This window comes from Ostrinia nubilalis, chromosome 24 (assembly GCF_963855985.1).
Source record: "Ostrinia nubilalis chromosome 24, ilOstNubi1.1, whole genome shotgun sequence".
Lineage (NCBI taxonomy): Eukaryota > Metazoa > Arthropoda > Insecta > Lepidoptera > Crambidae > Ostrinia > Ostrinia nubilalis.
Genome location: NC_087111.1, coordinates 10,740,139 through 10,749,601, shown reverse-complemented (window position 1 = coordinate 10,749,601; position 9,463 = coordinate 10,740,139).

Here is a 9,463-nt window from a genome sequence, read left to right as displayed (position 1 = left end):
TGTTAAATATTTTCTTTTCCACTAGCAAACTGGAACGTACATTATTCCTCTTCTCCTGCTAGATACGGAAGACACATTAATATAAGCTAAACACTGAACCTTATTCAGTTGTGATAAGTGTTATTTTGCAACTAAAATGTACTTCAATACCTATACTTCAATGTACAGACCGCTCCAGCACATATTACCTAAGTTGTGTAATTGCCACGTTATTTCTGTGCTTCATAAAGTGGTTTAGTGACATAAACAAAGAAGATCAGCCAAGTTTTTGTTCTTCCCTAATGTTCCTGAGATAAAATTTTGGAAAAATTAATTAGAGACTTAGGTAGAAAAACACTGCAAGAATATCTGGGTCAGATATCGGTTGAACACGATTGCACGTCATCTCTTTAGAAAGCTACCAAAATGAACTTCTTCTTTTTGTCGTGTCGACAACAAACCTATACAGTGTCAGCCCAAAACTCCGGTACAAGAGTAGCGTTGTCAGTAGCATTCATTAACTCTACCTGCGTGCAGATGTTTGGGCACGCAGGGCACGATATCATGTGCTTCATCGACTGGGGAACAAAACCGCACCTGCACTCCAAGTTTGAGCCATCCAAGAATCCCTACCTGAACAGATTATCCTTACTACGGCCGACCTACGTCCGAAATAAGTAGCTTGTAGTCTATAAATTGGTAAAAAATAAAATGGATAGGTACTGTTAGGGTCCTAACGAATATTAGTAGAAATGAAATAGCGGACTGTATAAAAATAGGTGCTGTATTCTCGCCAGCCTAATTACAGGAAAACTATCTTAGACTACGCGGTATTCGTGTGACGACGGTGGTGTCCCAAAGGCGAGTGTGTGACCCGAGCGCAGCCGATGATGACGCTGTCGGCCCGAGGTGACGTTAGTCATTGTACGCCGCCCGCACGTCTCCTCCCGCGCGTTGTTGGGTTCCCAACAGGTACTTATGTATTTGGGCTGTGTCAAAGTATTTAAATAAACAAGCTGTTTTGCTTAAATTGCAAGACTGAAATGCATGCAGGTTTGTGTTCACGTGAAAATAACCAAAACCATAAGCCGGACAGTTTTGACTCTAATCTAGTAAATTAGTTTAAAGCGTAATACGAATTATGAATTTTGGACAACACATGAAGCTTCTAAATTCAGCAAGATGATTCGTTTCCCAAAGTGATGGTAAAGGAAAATTAGTAGGCACCTACAAATGTGGCTTGAGAGCAATTGTATGTCAAAAGCTCTATGTATAAGAAACTAGCTTTCCGCCCGCAACTTCGCCCGCGTGGAATTTTGTCTGTTACAGAAAAACTTTATCGCACGCGTCCCTGTTTCAAAAACCGGGATAAAAACTATCCTATGTCCTTTTCCGGGACTGAAACTATCTCTATGCCAAATTTCAACAAAATCGGTTCAGTGGTTTAGGCGTGAAAGCAAGACAGTCAGACAGACAGACAGAGTTACTTTCGCGTTTATAATATTAGTATAAATATTATGGTGCCCTGCAAAATATTTGATCGATAAAAAGTAAAAGCTACTTACTTTTAATTAAATCTTAATACCATTAAAAGCTTTCATTTTTCCGAAATAAACCGTATTGTTTCTTTAAAGACTTAAGATAAAACTCTGTTTACGGAAATGGGATCCGTTTTGTTGAACAAAGTCGGAATCTCCGGAAGTTCGCCGGGTCAACTGTTGTTCAAAGATGATTTCAGGGTCTCAAGTTCCCGAATTAAAGGTTTAAGATGATTCCCTTTGTGTACGTTTGGGGAAATTCAATTGCGTTTCGGTGTCCTTGTTATGATTTGGTTTTTTTGAGACTGATAAGAATTGGGTTTTATTTTTGTTACTTGGGACTTTAATTATCTTTATAGGAACCACTCATGTGAAAATAGGCCTTGTGGAAAAACAGTAGTAATCCTACTAATATTATAAATGCGAAAGTAACTCTGTTTGTCTGTCTGTCTGTCTGTCTTGCTTTCACGCCTAAAGTACTGAACCGATTTTGATGTTTGGCATAGAGATAGTTTAGAGTCCCGGAAAAGGACATAGGAAACAGGGACGCGCGCGAAAAAGTTTTTCTGTGACAGACAAAATTCCACGCGGGCGAAGCCGCGGGCGAAAAGCTAGTAGGCTAAAATTTATGACGATCCGTGGCAAACTAAATTTCACGCGGGTGAAGCCGCGGGCAAAAGCTTAATAAATTTTTGGACAGTCATTCGTTTCAACCAAATGACGGCCGTTGCTGGACCAAGGCCTCTCCTAAGGATTTTCATAACGACCGATTCTGGCGCCGCCTGCATTTAGGCACCTTTTGCGACCTTCACCAGATCGTCGGTCCTCCTAGTGGGGGGTTGCCCTCACTACGTCTTCCGGCCCGTGGTCGCCACTCGAGAACTTTTGAACCATAGTATAATAAATATTGACTCGATTACGTACAGTTAACACTACCTCACTGCAGTCAAAGTTAAGTTTACTCAAATCTTTTTTTTTTATCCACAACGAGGAAGCTCTTGGATTGTATCTCACCTGATGGTAAGTGATAATCAGGCCGCAGGTGGAAGCGAAATTCACCCGGAATCCTCAACCACGGAGAAATTGGCTATCCTACCTGACTGCCGGAATACAACAATGCTGTTAACATTGTAGGGAATCAATATTATTCGTCTTTATTTGTTAGTAAAATCAGGCCTGTTCATCTCCGCGAGTTTACATCGAAAACAAAACACGCACGATGGCCCACCTACAGGATACTATTCGACAAGGCCTCACATACGAGCGAACATTGACTCACGCACGCGTATTCTTGTGTATGATGGAAGAAAATAAAGAAAATGGTGTACTAAATAATTAGCAAACATTTAATATTATGTAAGCGGTGTTTACCTTAATATAGCTATACATTTACATTATTGAATTGTCAAAGTGTCTGTGCAAATATTGATGTAATAGTTGATGGTGAACCTAAATAAATAAATAAATACTGTGCAGTATTTAACTGCCTAAATAATAATAAAAACACAGAATGTACTTTTTTAAGTTGCCTCAAGACACTGAGAGGTAAAAAAGTAGTTAATATTATTCATGATAATTCATGCTAAATCATGTATTTCCTCCGCCATTTTCCGCAGTTTGGCACCTCACGTCACATCATTTTACCGAAGTCAGCCCTATAGCTTCGGCGCAGTGCCGATCACTGACGTTTGTCAACAAAATGGTGCTTGACTCTTGAGACAGGCTAAATTACACCATATTGTTAATGACATTGAGCATACATTTTTTTAAATACCTTCGCGAAGTAAAACTTCTGTACGTAGTACTTATTATTATTCTGTGGTAAAATTGACAATTTCTGTCAGGGTGGCCTTAGTCTTTGATTTAGGCTGGGTTGCACCATTTTACTTTAACTTTGACAAACGTCAAAAATCGGTCAAACTCCATACAAAACGCACCGGTTATCGTCATAGTTACCGTTATAGTTAGATGGTGCAACTCAGCCTAAGTAGAGTTTTTTCTATAAAAGATCTACATTTATGTAGAAAAAAAGTTACAAATAGTCTACAACATAAAATTATTATTAAATATTAATTATTAATATTTTTGGACGCCACTCTGGTCCAAAATGTAAGTTATCTTTTTACACCATTTCTTTTTTCTGGTGAACAGAATCACTGTCTTTATCTTGTTAACATTGTCCTCGAGAGGTAATAGTGTGAACCAGCGACTCTTTGTTGGTCTTAAGGATATCTCTACAATATAAGCTACAAGCTATGTGAAACGAAACTAGCTGTGGCATGGCGTTTTCTTACTTAACCTAAGGTAGGTACCAATCTCAAGAGAATACGGATTTCGTAAGATTCCAAATTCCATACAACGTTGTTTAGAACGACTTATTTTCCCTTAATCTTACTATAGGTAAGTCCGCGTGGGGACTCATAGAAGTGCCACATCTTTACTGAAACTAAAGTTCCCTTGTCCCTCCCTTCTTTGGAATATTTTTTTTGATTTGATTTGACTAAACTTGATATTATCCAATGTTCATGGTATATGATTACTATTACTGATTTAACACTAGCTATACGTGCAAACAGTTCGAAACCATAATGCGAAAAAATATAATCTTACTGTGTAGCACCAGCCTTAATGAGCTGCGCCCTATTTAAGCCGAACAAAGCCGGTTAATAACGAAATTTGTTTGCCTCTGAGGTAACTAACCTATTTACTTATAATTAACACCTGTAAAGCTTTTCAGAGGAAACGTTTTTGGTTTCGTTGTTTCTTAAAGGCGCTTTTGTGTTGACGTTTTTTGTAGGAGTAAATAAGTTGCTCAGTTTCTTAGGTGTGATTTAAGAGAAGGTTATTTTTAATGTAATTTTTAAAGACTCTACACACGAAACCAAGGCGGCTTGGTGTTGGCAGTTTTGTTTAAAAAAAATCACGTCAACGATCTAATAAAGGTAGCAGGAAGGAGCTGGATGCACATCGCACGGTTGGAAGGAGCTGGTTGCCGCTACCAACCGTGCGATGTCGAAGTCATTGGGGGAGGCCTATGTTCAGCAGTATGGACGTCCTGTGGCTGAAATGATGATGATGATGATGATGAATAGAATGTAATTCTTAAGGATTCTATATACCAATCTCGCCGACAGCCCGGCGGCTCCGTGTCGGCGGCTTTATTAAAAAAGTTTTATATCGGCGACAAAAACATTCGATGTCAAAAGTCGACGACTCATATCGGTTTTGTGTGTAGACAACAGATGGATTTTGAATTGTAAAAAAAGTGTAATTTTATTTTATGTAAACAGTGCATCTTTGAACCCAGTGGTATCCAGGCCCAAGAGAGTCCCAACATTCTTATTTAACTAAAAACCAAGAACCACGCGTTACATTTTCGCTACATCTAACCGACTTCACAAAAAGAAGGTAGTATTTTCTTTTTAATCCCAGTTTTCGTTGTTCCGTGCCATTAGACAGTCTCATTACCATCCAGGGAATGTTCGCTCGTTATTTTTCCGGCTTCCCGCAACTTAGCCTTTGAGTATGACATGCATGGCTGTGTAGTCTATAAGCACTGTTATGTTTTGTTTGTTTCAAACACTGAAGACGTTTGGATGTGTAGAATGAGTTTGGTTAAAGTTACGAAGAATTTTTTCAAAAAATATTATCATCACCATCATCTCAGCCACAGGACGTGCGCGTCCACTGCTGAACATAGGCCTCCCCCAATGCTTTCCATGTTGCCCGGTTGGTAGTGGCCTGCGTCCAGCGCTTTCCTGCTACATTTATGATGTCGTCGGTCCACCTTGTGGATGGAAAAAATATCATCATTAATTATTTATTATCCAGGTGAACCTTCAACCTTAGGTGAACCCATGAACTGATAAAGGTAACAGGAAGGCGGTGGATGCAGGCCACTACTAACCAGTCAGTTTGGAAATCATTGGGGGACGCTTATGTTCATTGTTCAGTAGTGGACGTCCTATGGCTGAAAAAATATTATACTCTTCTTAAAAATAGAAAAAAAAACTGAAGAGAAAATATCTTGACAATAAAGAATAGAACAGAAAAAATACTGAAATCTATTGTGTCTTCAATCGAATAATGAAAAATTGTTAGGGTTGAAGTAGTCTTTGCATTGTTCACATTAATATTTTTATACGCAGACAATACAAAATCATTACCTTTGCGCAATCTTTGAGGCATTATTTAAAAAGAATAGATCGAAATGTTATACTAATTTCGAATTCTCAATTCAAATATTGAAAAACAATTTTAAATGTTTCAAAAAGAAAAAATATTCTGTCGTGCTAGAGAGACTACGAAAAAATCTACACCGTAACATACCTACCTCTTCAGAGCGTTTACGCCGTTTGGCGCAAAAACAGTACTTTTTCAACTCGTTACAATCATTAACCAGTAATACTACAAATATGTTATAGGCATAAATAGTTAGGCAATTTCGTCGTCTAAATAGTTAATTGAGAAAATATTGCGATTAGTTTAGTATTTAAGAATTCTATCAAGATAAGTCCACACAGGTTTTGTAAATTTCCACTTTAGCGTCAGTTTACAAGCTGAAATTTTTATAAAAATACTGTGAAAACGATTTAACAAACATAGAACATCCTATAGCATAGATCCTTGGGCAAATAGTTATCTGAGAAAAATTTTAGATTTAAGCATTTTACAATAAGAAATCACAAATTAAAAGAACGTGAAATACCCAAAAATCAAAGTGATTTTTTCACCAATATTCTTCCTTTATTCAACATAAAAATAGCTTAATATAATAAAACAACATCTTCTTTAAAATATTTACTTTGAAACGATATTTAATTCATTGTTATTGTTTTGCTATAAACATTTGAAAACTATTAAAAAACGCCGCGCGCGAATCATTTCCAATGATGCCCCTTGAAACGCCGCGCTTCGCGTAAACGCTCTTAAGTGTATTTTCCTTTAGGCCGTTACCCACGCGCCTAATTGACACTTTATTGTATACGAAAGTCCCAAAATGACTCGCGTTCTTCACAAGGCTTAGTCCGTAACACGTAACAAATCCCTCAATCGAGACACCTTTTTGAGCGCTTTATCTCACATGAGCATACACGAAAATACCGACTTAAAAGCCTGTTTACAAACGGCCTAAAGTCGTGTTGACAGAGCGATAATCGCAAAGTGGTAGAACTTAAAAGGCTAGGTCTTAAAATCCTCTTTAAGAGTAGGCGCACACCGTTGATTTTTCGTCGGCCGATAGTTTATTTGGGCAGTTGATCAGTATGGGAGTGCGCACACTACGCCGATTCGATTTGGCCGATTCTTCATACAATTTAAAATCGGGCACAACTATCGGCCAACTAAAAATCTTAACGGATTTTTATGCTTAAAATTCCAAAAATCTAGGCTCGTTTATTACTTGAAGCATTTTATTAAAAAATTAACTTGACGCGTTAAGTCTCTGTTTTAAGTTTCATAACTAATTTCATTCTAAAAGTTGATAAAATACTAATTAAGGTAAAATTAAATATTTTTAGATTCCATCGTCATCATCATTTCAGTCATCCACTGCTGAACAAAGGCCTTCTCCAATAATTTCCACACCCGGTTGGTAGCGGCATGCATCCATTTATGTTCGAAAATTATTTTTTAATATTAACTTAACACGTTCATTAATTATCTCAATCTTTATTATATTTTACGGAGTCTTATCGCTAGGAAGTGTATTTAGTCAGAGGTTACACACAATTTAGATAACAGCCGAGTAAAAACCGTCCATCTTTCCACAACAGCCGACTTTTTCCCGGCGCCCATTGCGAACGGGCCCAAGATCTGTCACAATCAAACTCCACTCGGACCCTGAAAAGGGTGCAAAAAAGTTACTTACACTTAACTAAAGCGGTATGGAAATTTTCGCCTAATATTCCGACTGTCCTTTTTGTTGGTACGGGACGAAGGGTAAAGGATGCACGGTCAATGGATGAGGCGGGAAGAATTTTAAGCGAGCCTTTTCAATTTATTTTTGGATGTGTGACTAGGCTCTTTTGGAAATGACTAACAGATGTGTACCTAGAGATTTATTTGCTGTTTACTGTTTGTGTGGCAGATAGGTACTCAAGCCGTACCGACTCACACGTACCGAGTAAACGGGCGAGACAGTAAAATGTTTACTCGGTCGAGACAGTTGGGTGAACGAGTCACATACTCGAGCGCTCGGCCGAGCACTCGGCGTAATGTTCATACACACCGAGTACTCGGCCGATAGCACTGTCTCGCCCGTTTGCTCGGTACGTGTGATCAAGGCTTTACTCATCAAGAAATCTCAGAAACTACAAGTGCTAGGAGTCTCAAATTCTGCATGGGGGTTCCTATTAGAACGCAGGTGCTCACTAAGACGGGATTTTGCAAAATTCAACTCCTAAGGGGGTTAAACGGGATCCACGCGTACGAAGTCGCGGGCGGCCGCTAGCATTCGATATTTTTGTACTGTCGCGAACTAACTTCCATAAAATAGAAGTTAAAAACGATTTATATAAAATAACAAAGACTTTTTTGTATCTGTTACTTCTTTTCTTTAGTTCAGTTTCAAGTAAATTACAACTATCTATTGTGTTTTTTAATTTGACAACCCAATTCTGAGCTGACGTTATCTAGAGCGACAGAGATGGATTGAGAAGAATGTACACACGACAGCACATCAGGTTACCCATTTTTGTTGCAAACTCGCCTCTATTACAACTGCACAAGAACCCACAGTGGTTACGTTGACGTGCCGTCGGCTGTACAGTCAGCAGCAGTATTTAGGTACCTACCTTGACGTGCTCTCTTCTATACTAAACTTTTTGTGGATTCAATTATTTCATTGTTAGTCTATATCTTATTAATTTTATAACTTTCAATATTCGTTTTTATCTTACTAACTTTTAACTAACCAGCGGCGGTGGGCAGACAACGCGCGCGCAGTTTTATTTTGTAATTTTAAATACCTACAGAAGACTCTGTAATGACCAAATGGTTCCTTATTATTTTATTTTAATGATTAGGTAGATATCGTTTTACGTAATTAATATTTTTTATTTGTAATAATTGTAATTTTGAATACCTACTACATAGAGGTACATAAAAGTATGTGTAAAGAAAGCGTTTATTTTTTAATAAAGTTTTCGTGTCTAAATAGTAAACATTATTACATTGTTTCCTTTTCCATTTCCTTCTACATTTTTAGCCTAGGGCCTGCGGTTACACTTAAGTTTACCCGGCTAAAGATAGAAGAAACTAACATTAACACCTCGTCGAAGATAAACTTAAGTTTAGCCGGCTAATCTTAAGTTTATGTTCACTCCTATCTTTAGCCGTAACATACCTATAACTCAAAGGTGAGTGACTGACTGACATAGTGATCTATCAACGCACAGCCCAAACCACTGGACGGATCGTGCTGAAATTTTTGGCATGCAGGCAGGTAGTTATGACGTAGGCATCCGCTAAAAAAGGATTTTAGGAAACTCCACCCCTAAGGGGGTAAAACGGGATCCACGCGTACGAAGTCGCGGGCGGCCGCTAGTAATGTATAAGATACCATTTTGTAAGCCTCTTCTAGAGAACTAGTTTTGTTGTACCAACAGCTCACACCCAAAAACGCGTCAAGGCGACTACAAAAACCCTCAATGAATGGAACTCCACCATTAGTTAGCCCAGAAGCTTTATTCTGTCCTAGATTATCACAGATTATGTGTTTTTTGTATCGCCCGACCTTTTAAGTTGGATTGAAATATAGAGCAGACAATGGTGGGTGGTCTCTGAATAAGGCATTTTTGGAAGATAATGTAATGAATGATTGTTACTGAAGGTGCAAGTTTGATGTGTAGTCGCGACAATAGTTTCTATGTATTTTTATGAAATACTTTTAGACGTCATGTCGCTAGCAACGGATGATATTTCAAAGAAATACATAGAAACCAGTA